This window comes from Mytilus galloprovincialis, chromosome 1 (genome assembly GCF_965363235.1).
Source record: "Mytilus galloprovincialis chromosome 1, xbMytGall1.hap1.1, whole genome shotgun sequence".
NCBI classification, from domain to species: domain Eukaryota; kingdom Metazoa; phylum Mollusca; class Bivalvia; order Mytilida; family Mytilidae; genus Mytilus; species Mytilus galloprovincialis.
In genome coordinates, this window is record NC_134838.1 from 101,554,925 (window position 1) to 101,579,050 (window position 24,126).

The following is a 24,126-nucleotide window of genomic DNA, read 5'->3' on the forward strand; positions in this document are numbered from 1 at the left end:
ATTGTTTAGATTTTAACAATTTTATTTCTTTATAAAGGTACGCATTTTCGGCATTGAACAATGTCTGTGAGAAATCGAATTCTTCCAAATCATATTAATATTTATATATTATAAACTAATCTTATTTACACTTGAAAGGCATGCATTTTTCTATCGGCAATTCTAAAAATTGTATCTGTATTCAGATTTTAACTTACCACAGACAGAAAACATAAATCAAGTTTACCGTTAAAAAGGTTAGCTCGAATAGTACCTCGCACTGATAAAGTTTCTTTGTTCATTTTGGGTAATAACTATATTTTTACAATAGAAATTACATTTTGATTAGTTGAAATAAACTCTAGCATAGAAACGTCGCACGATACTGGTGTCACCTAACGTTACACACTCAAAGACGTAAGCCAAAATAAAACGTTGGAATGCATGTTGTTCAGATGGCTTTTTACAATACATTTTAAAGGATTGCTTTTTTTCCCTAAGAAAGGATTAATTGTTTTTTCTTAAATAAAAGATGTAAAGCTTTAGTTTTATTAACAAATTAAAAATAAAAAAGTAACTTAAATTTAAACCATTTGTTTTATATACATTTTAATTATAAAGGCAATCGATTACTTTTTTTATGGATAAACTATGCACTGCAAATGCACTCATCTTTGCACTCCAGAATGTCAAGGCGAAAGGGCTACGGCATATCTAGCATGTCAGTTCTGCACAAATATATGCAAGGGAATTAGCGGGAACAGTTATTATTGCTGTTTTTTTTTCTATTAATTTGTATTATAGCGGATCCGACTATTATAGTCCGGAAAAGTTTAAACACTTCAGTTCCGCGAGAAAATCTCTCCCAGCACCTTCTCTATGAATCGGTAGAGCTTCAACATAAAACATTAATATTAAAGTTTTCTTATTAAGCAACAAAATAAAATAGCCGTATTCCAAATCGTCTGTGAAAACCGCAATCATGACAATTACACGGAACGTTAGAAGTATATTTTATTAAATAACGTCAAAATCGTATGTGGGGACATTGTATCGGACATTTTAGTTTTATCTGATATCTCGTATATTAGATTTAATTTATGGGAATTTAATATCAAAATAGAGATAATTTTTTGTACTTTTATCCATTATAATTTTTTTTATGCAGCGAATGGCACTGTATTAAATAAACATCATGAAAAAACAGAAAACGTAACCCTACGTTTAATTTGATTTGAAGGGGACAAAATGTCGGACATTGCTATTCAACTCATAATAATAAGACTTTATTTTAAAAATTCCTGATTATTGCATGAGGCGAAAGTGTTATCTTTGTACAAAATACTAGTATAAGAATTATTTACTTTCGACATGGGGAATGCTCTGGAATTCCCTTTTTTTTGGACAATTTAACAAAAATTACGGCATGGGACACATAATTTGTATCATCTTGATCCCTTTTTTTATATTTCCGTCTTTTCGAGAGAAAAAAATCAACATTACGTCATCGCCCAATTATGAATTGCTTGTTCTAGACAAACTTTTATATCGTTTGGTAATAAAATTTATATGTTTTTTACGGTATTCAGAATTTCACAAAACTAAAAGTGTAACGCGGGACAAGGAAATCATATTGCAAAGGCAGTTGCTATTTGTCCGGCTAGCCGGACGAATAGTACCAGGACTATTTGTCCGGCCAATATACCATACGCATATGTCACTATTTGTGTGTGCGTGTAATATTATCTTCATCAGCACCAGGGGGTAGCAAATGTTTGTAATCTTTATTGTTAGGGCCCAATCTTGTTACTGGTAATTGAAATCGTTGTTTTCTTCATGCTATTATATAATAGTCATTATTATATATGCCATATGTATTACTCCATCTATGGCTTTATGTCTTACATTGTAAGAAGAGAGAAAAAAAAATACTTGTAAAACAAACTCGGGTCGTGTTTGACTCGTGCATTTTATATTTTTTTTTATATTTCAATATCACTCCACTTTTTATGATCCTATATCCATTTTTTGTTAACCTCAACACCCCCTCTTTCCCCCTAATCCCGCTTCGAGGGCTACTTGCAAGATTAATTTTCGGAATATAATTAAATTTTATTAAGTTAGACATGCCATTATAAAGCCCTTTAAGTCCTATGGCTTTGAAAATGGTTTCCACCATTTAAACAGCTGTAGCGAGTCAAATAATTTGTAAAACTATAGTTCTCCAATCAATTATCTTTTATTTCCCATTTTATAAGATTATTTCATTCTTTAGGTTTAAACTATCGTATTCCATTATCAAATTCTGAAAACTGCAAAATTTATCACAAATATTGATAATGCCGTTTAAGCCATGATCTTTAAATTGAAAATCAGCGATCGGATTACACGCAGACCCCTGGTGTTACTGAAGATAATATTACACGCCATTCCGAACGCACACAATATGACATGCGCATTACAATGGCCGGACAAATAGCCCTGGCACTATTCGTCCGGCTAGCCGGACAAATAGCCACTCCGTATTGCAAAATAAAGGTTTTATTGAGTTTTAAGTAATGAAAATGGTCTGTTACATATACAAAATTGCAATAATCTTAAAGAAGAGTTTAAAAGCTTTAAAATGATATACAACACTTTATAATATCAATTTTTATGTTTAAAAATTAATAAGATGAATGTGTCTTGTCCGTGATTTTACCAAAGTAACACCAGTAGCGTGCGACGTTTCATAGCTATTTTAATAGTTTTTATCTTTATATAATAATAATGCACACGTGTTGGGTTGCCAGTCATAGTTACATTTTGTAATTTAAACTTTGAAACCTAAGTGCCAATTTTTTTAACAGTGATATATTTCATGACACAAAGTAACCAGAAAGTCTCAACATTATGACAGAAAGACTCAACCAATACCTTTATATCTCAACCATTTAGAATTTTTCATTTCTGTGCTAAGACTAGGCTTGACAATCAAATAGTCTTGCAATTTACAGAAGTGGTTATCGTAAAGCATTAAAAAAAAACACACAAATAATTGACATATTTTCTTGCTAAATCATTAATATCATAGCAGTTCTATCGGATTCAAAGAAAGTAAACATGATATGATAATCCGTAGGAGAAAAGTGATTGTGATTTCAATTTCAGATATTTTGAACCAAGAAGAGACATATTAGTTACAATTATCATTTATCTATGGCATGACATTCTCCTATTTTACAAAACAATCATTGATTTTCAGTAAATTGACGAAAAGTCGACCTACCCTATGATTATTTTGGATATTTTGAACCAGAAAAGCTCAACAGGAAGTGCCAGAATACTTTTTACCGTCTCAACATTTGGTTGAGATTAGATGGTTTACCAGGCGTGTGCACGTGAACAAGGTGTTAGATGTCACATTTTTTAAAACAGTTTGACTAACTATTTCTGAGCTAATCATAACTGACGCGATCTTTAAACATGGGTACACGGCCGACACTCGGCTAACCGAGAGATAGTCAGTTAATCTATATTGAGTATGCGGCTATATCGGCGGTTGGTCTGTTAATCGGGTTGGTTATACGTCTGTTAAGAGTAAAACGCACAATTTTAATATTAAAATCTATTTAATATACAGATTTTAGGTACATTATAAGAATCAAATCAAAAAAAGAAAAGTGTCTGACAAAATGATATATATCATAGAACATTTTCCAACTGTAAAAACATTTCATAGTCTGCGCAGTTTTCAGTAAAACTAAAAGGCGTCGCGCAAGTATGTAGTATTTATGCTTATATGCATAGCAATTTTTGTAATGAAAGGCGAAAAAAACAATTTTAGATATCATTTAAAGGACACAAAATCGTACTTTGGTTCTAAGATATAAATTGAAATTAGTAAATATTTCATAATTGTAATATAACGTCAGTAATACCACGTTTTAGTAAACATTATGGAAATAAAGTCTGTTAATGGGTTGGACAATTGAAATTGTGTCAGTTAAGAGTTATTTAGCCACGACAATAGTTGTGCTACCTTTATATTTTCCCTTTGAAAATGTTAAGAATGAGATGCTCTTGAGTAAACAAAAATGACAATACGCTGCAACAGTATCCTTCTAGTAAGAACATTTTTATTTTGACTTCCTTTGCATTTTATTAAGGAGTGTGTCACTTCAATATATGGATATGGATTGCCTGCTGGAATATGCATGAATCTATTATTAACGTTTTCTTCAGCCTTAATTTTTGTGTCTGTTCAAAGTAGCACGTTCTCAAATCCGTCCGAAAGTGTCTTTCTAATACAACACAGGGTACATATAACGTGTTGTCGTTCTCATATGCACATGATATTTGTCACTGGACGTTAAACTCTAAATCGTCAACATCATCCGATTGGTTCTTTTCTTCTATTACTGAATCATCTGTTGTTTACAAATCAGTCTAAAGAAGTAAATGGAAAGGAGCGAATGCAGCTACATTTGGTTATCTTAAGTTTTAATTCATTTTATTCCGTTTAGTTCCTTTCTACATAAGTGCAGAGGAGAACTGCAGTTGTCCGCATGTAAACTTTTAGCATTTATTACCAATATGAGTACATAGCAATCCGTTACTGTTTCAACACCCAGGGAAGTTTCATGTCTTTATTCTCAAACAGTTATTATTTTTTTCTATCTTTTTTTATTAATGCATCACTTCCTACTGTCTTCATCTATTATTATATATATTCTATGTTTCCATCCAGATTCTCGTGTATACAATGAGGGTCCGGATTGGGGGTGTTGTTTATTTCTATATTCTTTAAATTGTCTGTTAATTTCTCTACATTTTATTTTATCTTACTCATTATTATTTCTTTATTCTTTATATATTCTAGCATCCCAATATATTTTACTTACTGATGTTTAGTTACATTACGACGTTTATTTCTGATTTATATACTGGTTAATACCAATTTAGATACAAATTAGTGTCATTCATGACAACCTAAACAGAATCCACATGATATATGCGACCATTCTTGGATGAAATCAATATGTATAGATTATAACATGCCCTTTGCTATATTAGCCCTGGTATCATCCCGAGACTCCCATATCGTCATCGAGGCTTTAGCCGAGGGCCGATATGGGTCGAGGGATGATACCAGGGCAAATATGGAAAAACATGTTATAATCTTTAAGCTATTTATCACATATTCAAGTGTTGCAGAAAAGAGGGAAAAAAAGTTCAATTATAAGAATTTAATGAAACATAACAGGTAAATCTTTAAAATGTATCCGTATCCGTAACAAATATGTGATAAGATATAAATAACACATAGCTGAGAGGGTGATAGAGCAGATTTGGTCCCGAGAAAACTGACAATGTTTTTTCGAGGGATACCGATCTGCTCTATCACCCTCTCAGCTATGTGATATTTTATTTATTATAATGAATGTCCTGTCATCATTTTCTTTAACAGATGAGTTTTATTATAAAGTATTTTCTATGTAGTCACGTACTTGACAGCGAAACGGGTATTTGAAAAATCATCAGAAGTGAAGTAAATAGACAATAGTAGTGCATTGACTTGACATATAAACGATACAAGGATTAGGCCCGAAACGGGAAAAAAAGCTCTGCTATCAAGAAAAAAAATTATTTTCAATTGTTGTTATTTTGTTATTGTTATTTATTTTATTTAAATTTTGGGTAAATATCCTTTCAAAAGGCCTCATATATGGCTGAGAAATATACATCACAATGAAAATGATGAAATGTACATCACCAGTTGAAACCCATCGATAGTGAACGAATGCGTTTAATATCAACAATAAGCATAACACACAATGATTTATAGGTTTTAAAGTAAAAATATTAACAAGTGAAATACGTTTTTCCAACAATTGTAAAAGAAATAAGTTTGAGTCGTTCCACGCTTCGTTGTATAGTAAATTAGAACTTTAAGCATTGTCTATAAAAATAACTTGATGTAGATTCAATTCATTGTCGTTTAAACTGCCGATTTTTGATTGGTCTAGCCGAGAGGGTGACATTCCAAAAAAATTGTCACCCGCTCAGCCATGTGATAGAGTAAATTAACACCTTCGTATTAGGCAATCAAAATATGGCATTTTAACATGATGTATAATAATACTTTAATATTACACTTTTTTATATCAGTTTTCAATATTCATGGCCTAAATTCATTGTTCATGTCAGTGTTTCCGTATATATTATGTTTCATTGCTCATGTGTTGTTTCCGTATATTTTAGCCACTCGTCTTGAGCCTACCCATTTGATCCGATAACACCCCATACAGCAATAAAATTATACTTTTATTGCCATTCATAACTCTTAACAGACCAATTAACAGACCGGGTTTTATACATCCGACCCATTAACAGACCAGGTTTTAAATAAAGATTGATTTATGTCACCAAAATACAGATATTTGTGTAGATTTTTCACACAATGATATCAATTTGTTTGACAAACATAATGCCTGTCTTTGTTCGATGTTCAAAATATCACATGCAAGTAAATTCAACCAACGTGTCTTTTTGTGTACATTTTGTGTGTGTAAAATGTGTATAAATTTATTGATGAGTAACACGCCTTTTCATTTTATAGATCGTACATCGAAGCTAGAAAAATAATAATTACACCACTGGATTCGGTACATTGAATTGTTTTGTTAGACATGAATAATTTTTATGATAAACATATATCTAAAAAGTTATACAATGAAACATGCAGAATTTCCAATGATTTCCTCGATAACACCTGATTAACAGACTTTAGCCAACCCGATTAACAGACCCACCGCCGATATAGCCACATACTCAATATAGATTAACCGACCAATCTCTCGGTTAGCCGAGTGTCGGCCGTGGGGTAGTCACTGATGGTGCAATACAAGATAAACAAAAACAAAAACAATTAAAAACCAATTGTTCAGAGAACAATTGAAGGTCTTTCCTCCAGTAAGAATCTATTTTGATATAAAAATATTAAAATCTGATTTTAAATGTCAATTCCAGCGTCAAATTACAGCTTATTGTACGCTGAATATTTGGTTTCTATACAAAAAGATATAAATAAGGGAGATAATTTTTTACTTCCGGTTCAAAAAATGTTACTTCCGGTATTGGTTGAAATTTTACTTGCCACTGATTCCAAAAATATATGGTTCTATATACTTTAACATTAATTTAGTACAAATAGCTACTTCCGGTATACAAAAGGTCACTTCCGGTTGGCTTTTTCAAGGTCACATTGCTTGAAACCTAATGCAAAAAGTCCCATGGCTTCATCATGTATATATATGAGGTAAAAGCAAAGGTCAAAATCTAGAACGTTAAATTTACCTATGACATTGAGCTCAATTTCAAGGTCATAAACCAAGGACCTAAAATCAAAAGACTCTAGGCCTCTACTTTATATTGTTAATAAGTTACATTACCATACGACTTATATTAGATAAAAAAGGGGGAAACTTGCTTCAAATGTCTACGTACCCTTACGACATAAATTTATGTGTTACGACATGTCTCAAATAACAATTGTGCGAAAATATTTTGTCGATATCTTATATGATTTCTCAAAATAAGAGATAACAAGCCAAAATCAAAATTTTGAACATGACCTTGATATTTTGACCTTGACCTCATTTTCATTTTTTTGGACCAAGGACCTCAAATCTAAAGGCCCTATGCCTCTATAACTTATGGTTTTCCAGTTAAAGATACATTTCAAAATATCAAATACAAAAGGGGAATTAACTCTCATATGGAATCTCTATACGGCTTCGGTAAAAATTAAACAGAATATCCTGAGGATATAACGAGCAATTTGGAAAAATAAATTTGTCGGTTTCTTATACGGTTGCAAAGCCTTAGAGATAAGAAGAAAACAGTGTTCGGGGAGATAACTCTTATATTGGAAATTATTCGTTTAAGCAGGGTAAATAAAGGCAACAGTAGTATACCGCTGTTCAAACTCATAAATCCATGGACAAAAAACAAAATCGGGGTAACAAACTAAAACTGAGGGAAACGCATAAATATAAGAGGAGAACAACGACACAACCTTGGGTAAGTTTCGAAAGCGTATAAACTGTTTGATATCATATTCCAAATATCTAAGCGACATCTTGCGAAACAATAAAGCAGCGAAGGAAAAAAATTGGGCGGAAAAAAAATAAGAAGAAAACCAATACGTCGTTCCACGGAATAGTGCAAAGACCTAAAAATTAACTAGTATATATATTTGATTAGGGGCCAGTTGACAGACGCATCCGGGTGCGGGAATTTCTCGCTGCATTGAAACCCTGTTGGTGAACTTCTGCTGTTGTCTTTTCTATGGTCGGGTTGTTGTCTCTTTGACAGATTCCCCATTTTCATTCTCACTTTTATTCAGTTGTATAACGACCATGCAGCTAGAAATAATTAGTCTGTAAATTTCATGGGTCTACATTCACTGTTATCATATATTATAATCGAAAGCATCAGACTTAAATATTAATTTATAAAAAACATATTCAGCAAGAATGTTTTATAACGGCTGTAAAATCCTTGTGTTATAATGAGGCACAAAATGCTGTTTTATTTTATACTTATGAATCCAAAACTTCATCATCAGGCACTATCGAATTAAGGAAACACTAACTCTGAACACCCATGTTAGATTCTTTTCACCTTAATTAACAAAGAAGTAAATGAAATAATGAATTTTCATGTTGAAATAAAAAATTTTTACGGACGCTATCATGACTTGCTTGACCGTTATGTCAAATATTTCAAAATTTGTGTTTAAACCTTAAGCGTCTGGGGTGTATGATGTGTTCTGTGTAGGCGAAAACCATTTGATATTTTAACAGTGTTAATTTGGATTTTAAGGTTTTTTTAAAATTCTGTTGATCGTGTAATAAATACAATTAACACTCTTATATTTTAAAGTAAAACATATATAATGTAACTACGAAGTTGACCTTTTACTGTAATTGCTACTTGGTATTTTCTTTTTATACAGCTTACGCAAGTTATGATGTGTTCTGTGTAGGCAAAAACCATTTGATATTTTAACAGTGTTAATTTGGATTTTTAATTTTTTTTTAAAAGTCTGTTGATCGTGTAATAAATACAATTAACACTCTTATATTGTATAGTAAAACATATATAATGTAACTAAGAAGTTCTCTACGTCTCATCGTTTATAGTTTCAGTTTCACATCAATATATATGTATGAGATACATTTGATAAGCGTATGGAGACGTAATTACACTTTGCCATCATGTCTTGTACTTTTGTTGCGACTACTTTTACAAATTAAAGTTTCTTTTCTCCTTGGAATTGATAATTCGTATCCACTTTTGCTAAACTATTCAAAAACCTTATCGATTGTTAGCCCAGTGAAATAAAAACCGATAATTTTACATGTGAAATAAACGTAGTTATTTCACTTTTCTGACGTCATACAACAATATGCGTTGTGAAGACGTTGTTGCTGACAAAATAACAAAATTGTAAATGCGTAGATAAAGATATAATTCATTACACTTTCTACTTTAATTTCATAAAAAAGGTCATTTGCCAGTGTTATTAAAAAAAAAAAAAAACTTATCAAAGAGTTCAAATATTGAGAAATATTTGACTCGCGACTGAACAACACTTATAGCTAACTCATGCGCTACGCACATCGTGAATTAATGTTTTGTTAGGTCACTCGTTGAATATTTTTTCTTTGTTTGAATTTCATGTCTAAGACACTGAAAAGGGTACTTGTTTTTCAAATAAGAAATCATATTTATTGAGATTTGATTTTTTCTAATACTGGAGAATCTTTGTTTGATAAAGATAAAAATGAAAATATCAAAAATACCGAGTTCTACTGAAAATTAAAAACAGAATGTTCGTCAATAAATATTAAAAGCACAAACTCAAACACATTAAACAAATGAAAAATAGCAAACATTAACTATTAATTGAACTAAGGTGACGTTCTCGTACAGCATCTACTTACCCTTCCGAAGAACCTCAGATTCCCCCGCCCTCCGCTCCAATTATGGTCGGATTATTGTTGCTCAGAATTTAGTTTTCCATGTTGTGTTTGTTTACTGCTCCTTGACTATTTATCGTCTTTATCTTTTGTTTTATTTTTGTCAGTTTATTTTCAACTTATGTGTTTGAAAGTCCCTTTGGTACTTTTCTCCTCTTTTTTACGTAAGGGAAGATAAAACGGATGTTGAACAACAACAACATTAGAAATTTTAGTAACATAATCCTCATTCAAAAGATCTAACCATGTGTTTTACTTAAGCAAGTGTTATATATTTAACCCAGAGATGGACAACTGGGTCCAGGAAGGCTCAATTGTCAAATTAATTGTTAAATTCAGTATCATATATCAGTAAGAGTAAGATTTAGTTAATATGATAATCTTTTGTTTAGCTTCATCTGTCAGCGAGGGAAGTGGCTGTTTAAAAAATCTTTGTCTTAGTCGAATCCCTATTTACATGATTATAATCTAAATTTCGGACTTCATATCTTGTTCACAAAGTGGAAACTTGTAGACTTAAGATCCAAACCATTGTCTTTTTTTTCATTAATTTCGTAACATATTTAAGTTATGTTAAGCATTTATATTACAAAAATACACATCAAAGATGAAAAACTTATAACTTGGTACGCAAAAGAAATTGAGAGGTCATAAGACCAAAAATCTAAATGGTGGTGAAAAAAAGGCCTTTGCTTGTAAGCCTTAGAAAACTTCTGAATAATTTCAAATGTATTAACCACAAAGAAAATACATCTTATCAAAGATATTTTAGGTAAAGAAATGTGTGTTAACAATTTTGAAAAACATTATCACATTGAAGGTACTGGGATGTTTATGTGATGCACGGGGACAAAATATTTAAAAGTCTGAAAAAAGTTTATTAACTGATAAACCAAAAAGGACATAAAGTATAAACAAAGCCGGATACTATACGAAAACAGGGATGAACGATATCAAAGGGATATTCAAACACTTAAGCCGATAACAAACTGACAATGGCATGGCAAAAAAAGAAAAAGACCAAAATACAAACATTAACAAGTAACAGTTGTTTGCCGATGTTCAAATTTAGCAATCTGATAGTATGCATGTAAAACAAGAATATATCCATAGTACACGGATGCCCACTCGCACTATCATTTTCCATGCTCAGTGGACCGTGACATTGGAATCAAAACTTTAATTTGGCATAAAAATTAGAAGGATCATATCATAGGGAACATGTGTTCTAAGTTTCAAGTTGATGTGACTTCAACTTCATCAAAAACTACCTTGACCAAAAACTTTAACCTGAACTTCACACTATCATTTTCTATGATCAGTGGACCGTGAAATTGTGGTCAAAACTTTAATTTGGCATTCAAATTAGAAAGATCATATCATGGGGAACATGTGTACTAAGTTTCAAGTTGAATGGACGTCAACTTCATCAAAAACTACCTTGACCAAAAACTTTAACATGAAGCGGGACGAACGAACGGACGGACCCAGAGACTCTGGTTTAAAAGAATTCGTCAAAAATAACCAACCAGACTTCTAATATGGTACGTCAGACGTGGGTTTCGTTTACAGAAAACTCATCATTGGCACTTATAAATGTATAGCTTAAAAGCCAAGTAAATTATTCGGAAGCGATTTAGGGCCATCCATTTTATCCTTTTTTTTATTCAAATTGTCGACTTTAATCTAGAAATTATCAACTTTAATCTTGGAATTGTCAACGTTAATCTTGGAATTTCCAATTTTTATCTTAGAATTATAAACTTTAATCTTGGAATTTCCAACTTTAATCATGGAATTTTCAACTTTTATCTTGGACTTATAAATTTTTGAAATTACTGATATTTTACATCAAGCCCATTTTTTTATTGTATTTCTCCGTATACCGAATTTACTTATAATTCTTTTCGCGGCTAATTTTTTTTGCCGAATTTTTTAAAAAATAAACATGATAACTTTGTTTCCCTCAGTTTTAGATTGTAAACCGGATTTGTTTTTCTCTATCGATTTATGAATTTTGAACAGCAGGATACTACTGTTGCTTTTATTTTTGTGATATTTGATTTTTTAAAATTTTCTATGTAATCATTTACGTATGAATCTAATTGTGCTACCTTGACATTTTTGTATTATTCATTTCATCCTACGGATTGTTATGCTTTCTTTGGTCTAAATGCAAATTATTTGACCTTTATGAAATGTTAATTTTTGTAAGCCTACGAAACTGTTTTGAAATGCTGAATTGTTGTTAAAACATTAATGGTACAATTGTACTGCACGATATGCGCAATTTGACACGTTATGTCTCTTCAGTGATAATTGATGTAAAAACGTTTTGAAATCAGCTAAACATGAACAATGAATAAGACGTATGCATAAGAGAGATGCATTCGAAAATTTAGAATAAGCGTTATTCTTTAAAAAATCACAATTAAATTCATTGGTTGTCGTTTGTTGTTGTTACATAATTGTTATATATATTTGTGATTTATGGCCTTTCATTGCTGACTATGCGGTATTGGCTTTGGTCACTGTTGAAGGCCGTACGGTGACCTATAGTTGTTAATTTCTGTGTTATTTGGTTTCTTGTGGAGAGTGGTCTCATTGGCAATCGTACCACATAGATCGTATTTTTTTTTTTATAATTATTGATTCTTTTTTGTCAAATTTAGAGTAAATGTAAAAGTTGCGTTTAAGATTTCTATGAACATAATTTATGCCTAATTTGTGAATTAAAAAGTCATGAATTTCGTTACAACAAATAAATAAAATTCTTTACCAAATTCGTTCATAGATACAAAGATTTGGTAAAGAAGTATTGCTACATATGTAGAGTTCTAATTAAAAAAAAAACTGTTAAAGCCTATGAATTAAGATACGGCAAACGTAAGTACACGTATTCTTCAAGGTTTACACGTTCACAAAGTAGTAAAACCAATTAAAACATTTTAAACATTGTTTTAATTGGTACTATCATTAATTTTGTGTTGAAAAAATACAGCATGTAAAACTAAATGTATACTGCTATGTAGGTTCCTAATTGAGAATACAATTTACTTGTATTTTGGCTTTGCACAAGACCAAGCTTTTTGCGGGCTATTTATGACATCTCCACACTAAATGCATTAGATGTGTACTTATTGATACAGTCCGGGAAAGCATGATTTATTCCTTATAGTAATTGACTTTATCCATGCTTTCAGTTACTGCCAGTACTCTTATTTCGGTGCTTTGTGTCTAATGTTTTATGGAGTTTGTTTGTGTTCTTTTTCTTTTCCATAATACTGATATATTTTGAATTATGCCTATTGCAACTGAATTTACATTTTGTTCTTAATGTGTGATGGTACACAACTTTAGCTGGGTAGGGAGGATTGAGGGCGCAAACACATGTTTCATCCTGCCCAAATCTTTATGTATCTGTTATATGTCAGAAGGAAAGCTATGTACTGTCATGAAGCTTTTTTGTACCAACTCTTTGACGGAAAACAAACTGCTATGAAAATTGTATATAACCTTTTCCCAATGGAAATATCAAGCGCCTGACTAATTGACCCTAAAGCTATCTAAATATTTTTTTTTTGCATAATGACGTATATGACTGCAAAGATTTATCTTAAGGGGGCAATAGCCACGAGATACATAAGATATATAAAATAAGATTTTTTTGTTCAATCATTAATGAAAGTGAAATAGTGAAATGAAATATAGCTTTTAGCAGCCAGTATGGTTCAAATTTGTCAAAATAAGCTAAGAAACATTGATTATGAATTATTCACTTGAGATGGATACCGATTGCATTGTGCGTGTTCAATTATTTAAAGGAAAATAATGCCAACATCAAAAGTGAAACAAAGGTTAATAATTTGATTGACTGATTCGATCCACAAAAAATCATTCTTAAACAGGTAACTTAAACTTATCATATATACCAGTATTGCAATTATATATTTGCGCCGGACTCGCGTTTCGTCTACAAACGACTCATCAGTGATGCTCGTATCAAAAAATGTTAAAAAGGGCCAAATAAGTACGAAGTTGAAGAGCATTGAGGACCAAAAATTCCTAAAAGTTTTGCGAAATACAGTTAAGGTAATCTATTTTTGATGTAAAAAAACCTTAGTATTTCAAAAAAGTTTTGTAAACAGTTACTTCATAATTATGAACATACCGATGATAAAACGATGATCACAATCTATTTTTGATCTATACATGTAATATGAAATTGAACAGAGCTAGAAAAATCCAAAATGCACGAGTCTGATATCTATTTATATCTATAAACAATTCTAAATCGCTTATATTGCAACCGGAGGTCTTCGTTAGACAACTTGACAGCTAAAAAGATTGCGTCTAGACTAAAATACACGCGAAACGAAGCTACTTATCATCGATCCCATGCCCGGTATATTGTTTATTTTAGACTTTTTATAATTTGGATAAATGTTTTACATTAGTTCAAATCAAATATAAGAATTTGAGTCAAATCGGTGTATATGAATTTGACAGCTAATGCCGCTTTAACAAATATGTAGTCGTAATGTCGTCCTGTCAATCTAGATGACGCAGATGTGAAACTTTGATTCAGTTATATCTATTTTAGAAGTAGACTTAATGTTATGCGTTTACTTTTCTACATTGGTTAGAGGTATAGGGGGAGGGTTGAGATCTCACAAACATGTTTAACCCCGCCGCATTTTTGCGCCTGTCCCAAGTCAGGAGCCTCTGGCCTTTGTTAGTCTTGTATTATTTTAACTTTAGTTTCTTGTGTACAATTTGGAAATTAGTATGGCGTTCATTATCACTGAACTAGTATATATTTGTTTAGGGGCCAGCTGAAGGACGCCTCCGGGTGCGGGAATTTCTCGCTACATTGAAGACCTGTTGGTGACCTTCTGCTGTTGTTTTTTATTTGGTCGGGTTGTTGTCTCTTTGACACATTCCCCATTTCCATTCTCAATTTTATTAATTATAAGAAATGGCAAATCGCTAATAAACTTCTTTTGTAGTAAAAAAAAAGTACATGAATGTATATTGGTATATATATATAAGTACGTCTGAACCAGTGACAACTCTACAACAGATTTGTCCATTGGATCACCAGCAGTGATGGTGATACATGGCTGTGTATATTCTGTATATACAACTCGTCTAAACATCAACCCAACAATGTTAGATCTGTAATGCCTCCGTCCATTTTCATAATGAATACTGATACATAAAAAGTAAACATAGCATTAATGTTTTTATTTCATCAGACAAATAGTCAAAACTGAAGTCATCACTAACCCTTTATATGTATAATAAAACCAAGAGAGAATGTTTATATTTCGTCAATCAATAAAGACAACAGTAGTATACCTCTGTTAAATAGTAGTAATCTGATTAAGCAAAAAGAAAATCCGAGTAACAACTTAAAACCGAAGCAAGCACATCAACTATAGGAGGAAAACAACAGAAACACTGAACTTCAACAAAAGCAAACGTCAACACATATAAATATGGACTGTAGATCGCAACTATCTTATTCCTGACTTGGTACAGGAATAAGATAGGACATTTTAAGAAACAATGTTAGGTTGAACCTGGTTTCGTGTCTAACCAAAGCTCCCGTTTATATGGCAACGTAAAATATACCGCTTAAAAGACAACACTACGTGACAGTACAAAACAAACACAGGAACATTTCATTAATAAATAATATAATACTACAATCATTATATCATGTAAACTGCAGAATAACTACACACACATCACATGGAGTTACGACAGCACACAAGGACACAACAAACGAAATACAAAACTGTATTTTATGGCTGGATGAAAGATCCGCTGTATTTCGTATTAATTACAATATAAAAATTTATTTGACATTTGACACATAAAAATTATTAACACTTCGAGTCGGTGTATAGGATAAAAGCACAGAAACCCACATGCTATTCTCTTTAATATTCTCAGAAAGGTCGAGTAAGGCTGATAAGATGAACAGGGATGATGTAAGTGTTATATGATATAATAAAATTTATTCTATAGAAATTAAAAAAAATGTTATCGATATTTACTAAAAAGCCTTGAAATGTATTTTTTTTTGTATTCATTTGTGAAAATAATTCAATATTTTGGGATCATATGCCCCCTGTCAATGTAGTGTGTATCCTGGGAAAAAAACACAAAGGTCTTTGAGATGTTATGCAAAACACATATTCTTTGAAACAATCATCTTTACGACTTTCAAGTAGGCAAACAAATAGTAGTTCATGAGAGAATACAATAAAATAATCATTTTAACGGAAAATGCTTTAATCGCTGTAACGTCTTGCAGCTTATAGTGAATTGTAATAAGCCTTTTAAAAAAATAATTAACTTATTTTCCTTACGATGGATACAAATTGATGTATGTGAATTGCATTATAAATGCAATGATGAATAGTAAGAATTAACAAAAAAAGATAAGAATTGCCTTTAGCTGAACTACTTATTCAACATTGATCGAAATTAACTCTTATATCACTAATCTGAGATTTCTCCTTTTTTCAGTTGCAGGTTGGAGAGGTATTATCTGGGATTTTCTTGTTTTTCTCTTTCGTGTTATCAGAATTTGAAAATGCATGTCTGCTGTACATCCTCTTTAAAAAGAAATTCAATGGATCCATAGGTTTGTACCATGTTTATTTATTGTACTTTTTAAGTTGTTGTTGATCATTTATGTAATCCCATGCTAGAAAAACTTGATTTTCCTGTTTGTGTGGTTAAAAAGGTGTGCATGTAGTTAAGTGTTTTGTGCTAATTTTTTAACCAAACAAAATATTGAGGGTCATGAGATAAAAAGTCAAGGTCACATCAGCTGAAGATAAACTGAAAATTTGAAAAAACGTGATTTTCGGGATTTTGTATTCTGAACCATGTCAACATAGCTTGACAATCTATCGTGGTATCGGATACCACTAGTTAACTTAGGGTTGCAAGGTCATAGTTCAAGGTTATGGATAGACGGAAATTTTGGAAAAGGTTTGGGTTGTGCGTGTTAACATTTTTCACCCTTATGTTTGGTGTGATTATCCACAATGTGTGAAGAAAGACCATATTGCTTATCAGATTAGGTCGAAGATCAAAGTCAAACCAGTCATAGAATTTGGGTTACATTTCGGTTGCCGAATGCAAACTTCCAAACCATAAGTTACCAATCTTGATTAGATACTCCACGATTAAGAGTTGAAAGACTTTTTTGTGTTAGAATTCATATGCAAGGTTGGGCGGTAAATACCACCCCCGGTATTTACCAGTGGTATTTAACGGTATTTACCGCCCTGGAAATACTCCCCAAGTGGTCAATACTGGCAAATACTGGTCAATTGAAATTTCCATTCTTGTTTTTACTATAAATTGAAGTAAGAATTTGATAAAAAGTCAAATATATTTAAACTTTAATCTTTAAGCATGTGTCAGCTGATATGAATTAATGAATTTGATATGTTTTATTCATTTTTAACACTTATTTCTACTGATATAAAATTGAGTTACTATGATTGGGAGAGATCCGTTTGCGCCAAAAATGCATCCTTTTGCGCCACAACTTTTTTTCTCTAATGCTACGTTTGCGCCACCTGTTTTAAAAATTACATGGTATCATTTGCGCCAAAAATAAAATATACGATTGCGCCAATTTAAAGAAAAACATTCCTTAAACAAAGAAAACATTTTTCTATTACAGTTTCCTGATTTGGAAGGCAAAAGGCAATCTAAAAGTGGAATATAAATTAAATGTCCATTCCTGAATCCATGTATTGTATACAATTGCTGGAAATACTTGAAATTCTACTGAACTTTTTGGTTGGACATGGTACAGTTATCTTCTCTCTCTGTACATAGACTGTCTTATGCATATCAAGTCATTTTTCTGTAGATGTTCCTCTTCATGATTCCACCTCCGATGATCTTAGCTGGTCTTTCGGATATATTTTCTGTAACTTTTCTTTTGCATGCTGTTCATAGTATTTGACGCTCTAACTTTTGTGGGTCTGTCTCATGTATATGTGAAAGATTTCCACTCAGACAAACATGATACTAAATATATATTAATCTTTAATATGTACGATCAATATGAGTTCAGGTAAATTGGCGCAAATGAGTTCCGAAAACTGGCGCAATTTATACTTTTGAAAAAAAAAAAATTGGCGCAAATGATACCCCTGAAAAACAGTAATTGGCGCAAAAGGAGTGTTGCCCTATGATTTGGGATATTGCATACTTGAGATATATAAAATTTGACATGTTAATTCAAAAGTTACAAATCAATATATTCTTATTCAAAATGTATGATTTTACAGGTAATTAAAATAATAGTAATAAAACTACAGGTAAATGAAGTTACATGGGTCTTTTTACCTATCACCTGATTGCGAGGTTTGAAAATTTAATAACTAAAACAACAGCCCCCAATAAATGTTGACAGTACATGGGTTGAAAGTAATATAAAAGATATTTTAATATTTCCTGTCTATTTAACTGTGAGACAAAAACCTTCTCCATGCTAGAAATTGACAGTTTGAAGCAGGAACAAAACATTTTTTTTTTATTTTTTCAGTATAATACTTTGTACTAATTATTCAATGTGGATCACTGTTTATTAAAAGAATTTACAATATAATCATGATAAATAGAAATGAAAGCATAAACAGTGATTTAAACACTTTCTAAATTCCATTTTATATGTAATTGACCAGGTAGAGAGTGTTTTTTATAGTAATGACCGCTCAAAATTTCAATCGACCAGTATTTGCCAGTAAATGCCAGTATTTCCCGGTATTTACCGGTATTTACCACTTTTTTGCCAACCTTGTTCATATGTCAAGGTTACAAAAACTATTAATAGACTGAATATGGGTATTTTTTCCCCCTGAAAATACGTTTTGAATTACATGTCCAATATCAGACAAATGACTCTTTTATCCTCTGATCGCCTAATCTAAATATCTTGGTTAACTGCTTTTTGCAGGGACACATATTTCCAAACTCTAAATGATTATAACATAATGAATTAAAAAAAAATAAGGTGGTATCCAACACTTTAACTTAAATTAATTTCGCTCGTTTAATTTCTTAAAATTTTGAAAAAAGTATTAACTCTTTGACAAAAATTTGAACCAACCGTTTTATGAGAAAAATTACAATGGTTATATAGCAGTTTGACGAACACTTATTTTGATCATTGAGAAGCTTAATATTCCCTTAACAACACAATGTAATCAAAACGTTTAGCTGATTTTGCAGAGTTATCTCCCTGTAGTGTCATAACAGAATGAAAATTAAAATATTTAGAAAAAAAAGTTGAATAACTTCCTTTAAAAACAACATATACCATAAATTACGATCGCAAATCGACTTTTTCGCCAATGGTACATCTATAATATCTTGTAAAAATAATATTCAATCTGTAATTAATCATTGGAATTAAAATGCTGTCGAAATTTTAATCAAGTTAAAGACTATTAAAGATATATTAATATTTTCTTTTGAACAAATGACCAATGCAGAGAAATTAAATAATCAATTCAGATAAACACATTGTAGAAAACAAGTGATATCCTGGAAATAATGCTTAAGACCGTATTGTGAACTATTGTTTGTATAACATAAAGGAACTTATACAGATTGTTATAATTTTTCTGTTTATTTTAGGAAACTGGTTGAAAGTTATAACAGTTGCCAACTCATTGACCGGTATCTGCTTGGTTTTACCACCATGCATTACTATGATAAATGAAACTTGGTTAAAACAGAAGCTGATTTGTCAAATTCAGGGATATCTTGGAAATGTATTTTTATCAACAACCTCCCTACTATTGCTATGCCAGGCTGTAGAAAGGTAAACACGATATGTATTTTAATATGAAGCGATGAATATGGAATAGTAGAATTGTCTGCAGCTAATTTGATGAAAACATGATTTTTTGGTAACCAATCTTTGTGGAGACGAATATTCTATTTTAATGGATACATGAATTCGTCATTTTAAAAACTTCAACTTAAAAATCTGTATGAAGTTTGTATACTATTTTGTACTAAAATTCGTTGTTTACTTGTACCCACTAAATCGTTGACATCTGAATTTAAGTTACAAAAAAGATAGAGACTGAGACCAATATTTCATATTTCAAATTTTATCATTTCAAATAGGCTAATTTGGTATCATTATAATGAAATCGTTGATATTTGCCATAAGCAATACTAGTGTAATAATGTAAAAATGGCTTCCATGTCTAAAGTTACACCAAAATACTCTCAGAGGTATTTGTACATTAAAGTGTTTTGAACCTAAGAGTTTACTTGGTAATTAAAATACAAATGTCTAGATGTCTTCTGTGCGACGTTTAACCAGAGCAGCTGTCGATCATTAAGGACAACATTTCAAGCCTTCGTCTTGGTCGACACCTTTTGCTGAAGTTATTTAATTTAATTATCAATGCATTGTTGTCCCGAATAATCATGATATACTTGCAACTAAACATAAATAAAAGAGCAATCAATTAGTAAATTCATTCCCCTGTGTATTTTTTTAACTTGCATAATTACTTGATCAAATGAATATCTCATGAATCCATTTTCCATGCTATGTGTTCCATAACACATATAATGATATATGTCATACAGGTATTGGATAATTCATTTTTTAGATATGCTGTTGTGAAAGGTTGTCGATGGGAACGACTGGACAGATACTATGGAAGACTGATGGTTGCTATGTTCCCAATTTCATGTATGTTTCCTTTGATAATATCTTTTTCTAACAGTTGTGTTTTTGTCGACTTCAACATTGATATTGTAGGGTTCAGTGATTTCCCAGACTCATTTTAATGCAAATCCTTTTTTTTTCAATTTGGAAGTGTTTATTACAAGAAAACTTGTTTTTCAAGACGACGTATATATGTGATATTATAAATCATATATTCCTAGGTAAAAAAAATCGATGTCTGTCTTAGTTTATTTCTTCTGTTTTATTTTAGTAAAATTTATATTCATACATACATATTTATTAAAAAAAAAGTCCGTGTTCGGGTTTCTGTATTTTTCAAATGCATTACAATTTAGTGTTTTAAAAGGTATGCTTTAACATACTGTTTTATTCTTATTTATATGAAATATTCGCTTGATAATACGTCTATATGTATATAATTTGATTAAAAAAAAATGTAAGTTTTCTACCATAATTATTATCGGACCTTCCAATAAATGCAAATAAAAGTGTTCACAACATACAAATCAGTATATAAATGATTACATATAGTCTTCCTGTCATTTGTTCAGTTAAAACTTCCACGATACGATCGCTGAACTTATATAATTATACTGATCTTATCTGATTAAAAAATCATCCAATAGTTTTTGCTACAAAATACTCATCAGTGACTCTCGTATCAGAAAAAAGGTCTTTTGTTCATTTGAGGCTGACTTCGTACAGGGGCAGGATGTTCTTTGTAAGAAATAAAAAGACGCTAGCATTATCATTTAGTTTTATTTTCTACTAAATTATGTTCTCCGATCTGCTTATACATACGGAGCATCTGGGATCAATCTGGTTTTTTGGTGGGTCTTTTTCCTATGTTGTGATACTGTTGTTTGTCTTTAGGTCAAATTTTCGATTTTTGCCCGGGTGTTTTAAGTTTGTTTTGGTTTATAATTTTGAGCCTCATTTTCAAATATTTAAAAATCGGCTAAAAACGGTATCTTTCGCCCCTCTTTTAAATTTTCAAAATCATGAATCACATATGGTCATGCTTTTCATATCGATATGAATTAATACAAACAAAAAATGGCAAAATTTTAGTTGATAAGCATAAATGGTATACGACTTAGTAGGTATAATCAGCCTTGGTTTAAACATGTTGAAAATATGTCTAGTGTCAAACGTGATTAACCAATAATGGCCCCTAATCTCTTTTTAGGCATTGCAGTTGGATTTGTGTTCATGAGAGAAGATCCCATTTCGTATATTCCTGGTTATTTCAGCTGTGGCATTACGAAGACGAAATTATCAATAACAATTTCAACAATCACGCTAGCTATTCCTTGTCTTCTTTGCATTTTGATATCGGTGTTGGTCATATACAAAGTTCATTGCAATGAAGGAAATTTGGTAGAAGCAGTCTTCACAAGAGATAATAGTTTGGCGTCGGGACACTTACATTTTGTACAACCATCACGTATGGTAAATGAAATTTACAGACAAAGAAATAATAACACGCCTAGAATTTCGCATCTCAAACGTTCAATAATGGTGATATCCTACCTACAAGTTCTTCTAGCTACGATAATTTTTATAATATTTATATTAGATCATTTAATGACTGCAACACATGAGAAACTGTACAATACTCGACTGTTTCTAACAAGTCTCACATGTTTACTTCAGCCGAGCATAGTGTTGATAATATGTAGGCCAATACGAAAAAGAGTCGATGAGATATTATGCAGTCGTCAGAGGACGATAGACAGTACTCTGGAACCATTTTCTTTAACGTCCTCGGTCCCTATGCCAAGAGTTGATACCAGCTATTCAAATATCTTGCCCAGATTTCTAAATCATGGCAATGGCTTAAATATTGAAGTGCAGGTAGCTTCTGATACAATTAACGAAAATGCAACAAAAGATGATACAAGGAGACACACCATCGGTTCTAATTTTTCATACGATTTCAACATAAAACCTAGATCCCAAACTCGCGAATCTGAACAAACCGGATTAATAAGACAAGTTGATGAACGGTTGTCAATCAGAAGTTCGATAACTAGTACAGATACCGTGTTTGTTCGTATAAACACTTCTATCCAAAGGAGATTGCCATTTCAACGTTCATCTCAAAGTAGTCTCAAGTCGAATGGCTCGCATAGTTTTAAAACCTATTTATCTATAGAAAATCTGACCGATATGAATAGGCCGTATTTTGAATCAGCAGTATCTACTCCGGACCAAGATTTTCCAAGGCGTCATACCAGGCCAATATTGAGCTACAACATGGTACATAAAATACTTCCACAGGTTTGGGTGTCGGAACACAAACAGAAAAGTCGGCCTTTATCAAGGCGACACTCTATGCAGATTAGTTCAGCTAGCTCTGAACATGGACATCATGATTTTCCCACCCCAGTGGAAAGTGTCGCATCATTGGAGTATTCACCTTTAATCAGTATACAGTCAAACTCATCCTATACCCGCCGTTCTTCAATTAGAACAAATAGACTTAACTACTGTCTTGGAAAATTGCAAGAATTTTCATTAGATAATCCTTCAGTAGCTGGTTCCAATCCAGAGCTCTCTCATTCATAAGAATTGTCGTGACGATAAAAAAAAGCGAAGAATTAAATGCTTTCTGTGTGATTTTAATATATGCAATACATTTCGTTATTGTGATTTTTGTTATCTTGAACTAACGAATGATTATAAATGCACTATGTGTTTTTGTAACTGTTGCATTTTGTCTATTTTGTGTGTTTTCCAAATAAACGAAATAAGAACTTTTACGTTGTTCAAAATCACTCAAACACATAGACAGTGGAAAGTAAATCACAAAAATACTGAACTCCGAAGAATATTCAAAACGGAAAGTCCCCAATCAAATGGAAAATCAAAAGCTCAAACACATCAAACGAAGTGAATACAACTGTCATATTCCTGACTTAATACAGGTATTTTCTTATGTAGAAAATGGTGGATTGAACCTTGTTTTATAGCTAGCTAAACCTCTTACTTGTATGACAGTTGCATCAATTTCCATAACATTGACATCGATGCGTGAACAAAACAAACAAACATAATAGATAAAAATGTCAAAATAGGGGTACAGCAGGCAACATTGTGTTTAAATCTTATTCCTAATTAAAGGAAAAAAATATTTAACAGTGAAGAACATGTCAGAGTTTATCTGACGTCCAAATGTCTGTTTTAGGGACTTGAAAAGGTGTCTGATCAGCCAGTCTTTAGAATTTGTTATATGAATCAGCTTAAATCCCATCCAATAAAAAAGATAGAACATGTGTTTGTAAAAACCAAATTATCTGCAAAGACCATATCTGAGATTCTCTAATGACAGATTGTACCATCTTTGCGAAGGAATATTTC

General features: G+C 31.7%; 1 long non-coding RNA gene across 1 annotated transcript; it reads left to right on the forward strand.

Annotated features, from left to right (window-relative positions):
- Nucleotides 1–19,704: 19,704 nt before the first annotated feature.
- On the forward strand, nucleotides 19,705–23,312 carry LOC143051924 (uncharacterized). The gene is made up of 3 exons (XR_012970962.1): nucleotides 19,705–19,875; nucleotides 20,684–20,766; nucleotides 21,953–23,312. It is a non-coding gene; the product is annotated as an uncharacterized LOC143051924 (long non-coding RNA).
- The last annotated feature ends 814 nt before the right edge of the window (nucleotides 23,313–24,126 follow it).